The following is a 5,233-nucleotide window of genomic DNA, read 5'->3' on the forward strand; positions in this document are numbered from 1 at the left end:
GGAGCACAGCGGCCTGGCCTCTTTGGTTTTGGTTTTTTTTTTGCCTGCTGCCCTGCCACCGGAACCGGCAGCTGCAGAGAGGAGCGCTCCGCAGCGCCGGACGAAGCACTGAGCCAGCGGCCTGCTGCCTTGGTGCCTGGAACCAGCTGCTGCTGCAGCGCCGCACAGAGCGCCCAGCAGCACCCCAGCCAGCTGCCTGGCCCCTCCGAGGAGGCCTTAAGGTACAAGACATCCCCTGAAAATAAGACACCGTGTGTTTTTTTGAGTAAAAAAAAGGGGGAAACACGGTATGTAGAAAAACACCATTCATTAAGTTAGGCGGATGGGACCTCTGAGTATGAGAAAAGGCTCTGCTGTTACATTCGCCTAACAGAGGGGCTATTGCGGTTGTTCTTAGTACTACTGTATTGCAATTATTTATATACTACTTTTGAGGCAGAAGCAACCTCTTAAATTGGTTTACCCTAAAAATGAAACACAGGGACCCAGGTGGCGCTGTGGTTAAACCACTGAGCCTAGGGCTTGCTGATCAGAAGGTCGGCGGTTCGAATCCCTGTGACGGGGTGAGCTCCCGTTGCTTGGTCCCAGCTCCTGCCAACCTAGCAGTTCGAAAGCACGTCAAAGTGCAAGTAGATAAATAGGAACCGCTACAGCGGGAAGGCAAACGGCGTTTCCATGTGCTGCTCTGGTTTGCCAGAAGCGGCTTTGTCATCCTGGCCACATGACCTGGAAGCTGTACGCCGGCTCCCTCGGCCAATAATGCGAGATGAGCGTGCAACCCCAGAGTCGGTCACGACTGGACCTAATGGTCAGGGGTCCCTTTACCTTTACCTTTAAAAATGAAACAAGACATCGGTAAAATTGCCATACAATAAAGGAAAGCAGTAGAGAGAGAAAAAGTGTATCAAAAATCAGAAAAAACCATCAGACCATGAATTTCAGCAGAGTGGGTGCAGGAGACCTTTCTAATTGGTGACAACCTGTATTAATTCAGCAGGCTGCATATCAGTCTGACAATTAGCTTTTTTAAAAGAAGAAGAAGATTGTAATGTTATCTAAAAGACAAGGCTTACAATATTTACATAGTTACAAACATAGCAAAACAGTCATAAAAATAAATAAAACACATCAAAAACTGCATAACCAAACTCAACAATTTCCACATAAAAATAAATATACAAAAAAATTAATATAGCAGCAAAAACTCCCAACTAAGCTTCCCCTAAAATAACTCCTACCCAGGGAGTGCAGAATTCTGAGAGATTGTTGCAGGTGTAGAAATGACTTAGGGTGGAATATTGTTTGCTGTCATAAGTGGTAAAGGACCTCAGAATTGTGAGATATACCTTGCAAGATCAGCCGAATTATATTTCTGATCCCCCTAAAGATGGCATATATTTCTGATCCCTTTAAATAATATAACCTGCTGACTTCCGGATTGAGCACCGGCCATAGCGGTCGGAGGTCTGTGAGCTCCGCCGACCTTGGTGCATCAAAGGTGGGGGTAAATCGCTCCAGCACAGTGGACCCCCCCAAAAAACCCAGATCGAGCTTCCTGGGGGCATAGTTGTCCGGCTGAGCGTAAAGCTGCTCCCCCCTCCCCGGCAAGGCTCTGTTTAGAGCCCCCGAGAGTGAGGGCGTCAAAGCGGCATCACATTTTGGACTTAGAACGTTACCCTTGACAGCGCAAAGCTGCAGGACTGTGAGGATTGAGCGCTCAATTTCTTCCAAAGAAAATTGCTAAAAGGACTGTACCATAAGTACTGAATTATTTGACCTAATTCGTGTGGGGGGGGGAGAATTTGGCCACGGGAGGGATTTAAAACGGAAGTCAGTCCCTACCCACTGAGAGACTTGGGAAGCAAGGACGAGCACTAAAGCCAGGAACATTTTCTTTTAAAAGTGAGAACTTCCAAAGATCAGACTTTGATCTTGCCCCCAGAAGCAGGGGAAGGGGAAAAAAGAAATGTAAGTGGATTTTAAAGCCCTGCAAAAGTGCTGAATTTGACTTCAAAGTAACACCCCGGTTCATTGCTGTGGAAAAGCATTGTGACGTCACAATGAGAGGATATTTTCAACTTCAGCTCCCTATCCAGCTGCGAAATAACTTTCGATTCTGAGTTGGAGAGAAGCCTCCCCCCCCCCCATTTCCTGTTTTTTGCCTGTCACAACCTTCAAACCAGAGGGATGGGAGACATAAAGGATTTTTACCAGACTATGTTGAACTTAATGGTGCAAAACAGACATGTATTTATGAAACGCAGAAATTCAGGGAATGCGTTATGGATTTACAGGAAAAGAATGAAGAAGAGTTGGAAGAGGAGAGGGAAAATGATGGGAAGGAGAAAGATACGGATTTTGGAGAGGAGGACACAATGATAAAAGAAATACTGAAGGACTGCGTTTTCATACAGAGGAGAGAAGATGAATTTTGGCTGAGAAGTGAAGAAGACCTGAAAATGGCAAAGGACAATATTGAGGGCAAAAGTAGAGGGTGGTTTGGGAGGTGGCAGAGAGAGAAATTTGATGCGGGGGCATTGAACTATTGGAAAAGGGGAGTGGGGTGAAAAAATTGAATTGTATTTTTGGATGGATTGATAATTTTGGTTAGAACTTGGACTGGATAGGTTAAGATTTCATGGTTTTTTGGTTAAAGGATGAAAATGAATTTGCAGCTGTGGAGGGGGAAAAATTATTAGTCAAAATTTTAATTTTATTGTGTAATTAAAATTAAATTTTGGGGAAAAATGAGATATTTGGAAGAGTTATAGGCTGATGGAGAAAATATTTTGTCTTTTAGAAATTGATATAAGGTATAAATTGGATTAGAGTATATGAATTGTTGGATTAATAGAAAAGCCTCTGGCCCTTGTATGTCTCATTCACCCTGGAGTCTCTGGTGGCAGGGGGGGTGTTAGGGTGGAGGGGAGGGAGAAGAGGCTAGATATAAAGGACTGCCATTCTCTTTTCCTCACTCTGGGGTCTTCTGGAGGCAGGGGGAGGTCCCGGGGGGGAAGGGGGAGAGGCAGGAAAGTGAAGAATTCATAAATAGGGTTAAGAGATAATAAAATGTATATAAATATGATAGAATAAATTGCTAAAGTGGATTGGAAATGGAAATCAGGGGGATACGGGGAAGTCCACATAACAATGATAAATACTGAATTCATATTAGATTGTTATTTTTGTTGTGTTTGTTTTTGTAATCAATTCTGTAAAATTAATAAAAATATTTAAATAAATAAATAATATAACCTGCTGTTGTGCAGCTATAAGGAAAGAAACTTAACGGTATTTGATTTTTATAGTATACAATCAGAATATCAAGTTTTTTCTTCATGCCCACATTCTGTAACAAGGCAAATATTTGTTAATGATTTTTTTTTTTTTAAGAAAACAAGAGTAAATTAACATGGTCAAATTTTAGGTGACTTTCTTTTAATTTAAAATTGTTTAATACTTCTGCATGTTTTCACAAAAGGAAGCCCACTGAATTCAGTGGGACTTGCTCATAGGTAAATATGTCTAGCGTAGCAGCTCAATACATTTTAAGTATTTCATGTTTCAAACAAGAACCTTTTTCCAATTTTCATCCCAGTAGACTCAGGCTGGTCCATGAGATGAATTTGAACAGATCCATCTAATTGGACTGTAGTAAACAGTTCTGTGCTTGAAAGCTTTCCAAGGCATGGCAAGTCTCCCTTCACCTTTTCCTCCTTCGTGAAATCAGATGAATAGATGAAACAGATACACTGAATTAGGAGTTGTCAATTTTACATAAACAGTGCTGTGCTTTAGTTTCAGAACTTTGCTGCAGGAAATACAGCCACACTATCTACAGAATTTCTGGTTCAAATCTGTCTGGTTTTAGAATTCCTTTCAGAGATGCTCATGTCAAATTGGCTGAGAAATAAGCCATGATGTTTTCACAAAAGTGGAGAATAGCTTGGCTTATTTCCAAACAAATATAAGCTAGCCCCCTCCCACTCCTAAAGGCCAATCTGGCACACTTTATTGCTTTGCTTTTAAGGTAAAGGTAAAGGACCCCTGGCAGTTAAGTCCAGTTGCGAACAACTTTGGGGTTACGGCGCTCATCTCGCTTTACTGGCTGAGGGAGCCAACATTTGTCCGCAGACAGTTTTTCCCGGGTCATGTGGCCAGCATGACTAAGCCACTTCTGGCAAAACCAGAGCAGCGCACGGAAATGTCATTTACCTTCCCACTGGTCCAATTGGCAATCCCTAGGCTCAGTGTGTCACGGTCCGGTCGGCGGGCAGTTGAAGCCCTGGCTGAGGACCATAGCTGCCAAGTTATCCCTTTTTTTAAGGGAAATTCCCTTATGCTGAATAGGCTTCCTCGTGAGAAAAGGGAAAACTTGGCAGCTATGCTGAGGACGTCAGGACCAGAGACAAGATGGTGGTGTACAAGCAGGAGCAGGTGCAGGGCTGAGGGTCCAGCAGCAGGCAGTCGCAGGGTCAAGGAGCAAGGCAGAGGCGAAGGTCTGGGAGTCAAGGAGCAAGGCGTCGGCAAGGCAAAGGTCCAAGGGTTGAGGAGCAAGACATCGGCAAGGCAGAGGTCCAAGGGTCGAGGATCAAGGCGTCGGCAAGGCGGGGATCCAAGGAACAAGGCGTCGGCAAGGCAAGGGTCCAAGGAGCAAGAGGCCAGAGGCAACCAGGCAGGGATAGCTTTGCTGTGACAAAGAGCTGAAGGGAAATGCTGAGCTTTTATCCCTCCCAGCTCTTGCCACCAGGTGCAATGAGTTATCAAGTGGCCTCACCTGAGTGGCCACTCCTTGCTTCTCCAGCACAAGCTGAGACAGGCCCCAGTCCTGCAAAGCACTACAGGCCCCAGAGCTGGACTCCTGCCCATACTTCTGACACAGTGGTTTAGACCACAGCCCCACCCGCGTCCCTTTGCATTTAGCTGTTGCAAAGTTGAACTAATGCTTCCTTGATAGTTCTTTGCTACATGCCCTTCTTGTCCTTGATTCTCGTCTACAGTCACTAGATTGCAGTTCTGGCTTGTCACAGAGAAAGCAGCTCCAGCATATGAACTCTGCTCCAATTCCACCGCAGCCCCAACTGAGCAGCTGGGCTTCTGTTCATTGGTTGGGGAAGTGGAACATGTTTTGGAAGTCAATTGCTGCCCATCCTATACAACTCATGTCTACTGCCCCCACCCCCAGTTTCTTGCTAATAATCTTGAAAATAATGATCTTATATATAATAATAAA

Source organism: Zootoca vivipara, chromosome 9, assembly GCF_965207765.1.
Source record: "Zootoca vivipara chromosome 9, rZooViv2.hap1.1, whole genome shotgun sequence".
In the NCBI taxonomy this organism is placed as follows: domain Eukaryota; kingdom Metazoa; phylum Chordata; class Lepidosauria; order Squamata; family Lacertidae; genus Zootoca; species Zootoca vivipara.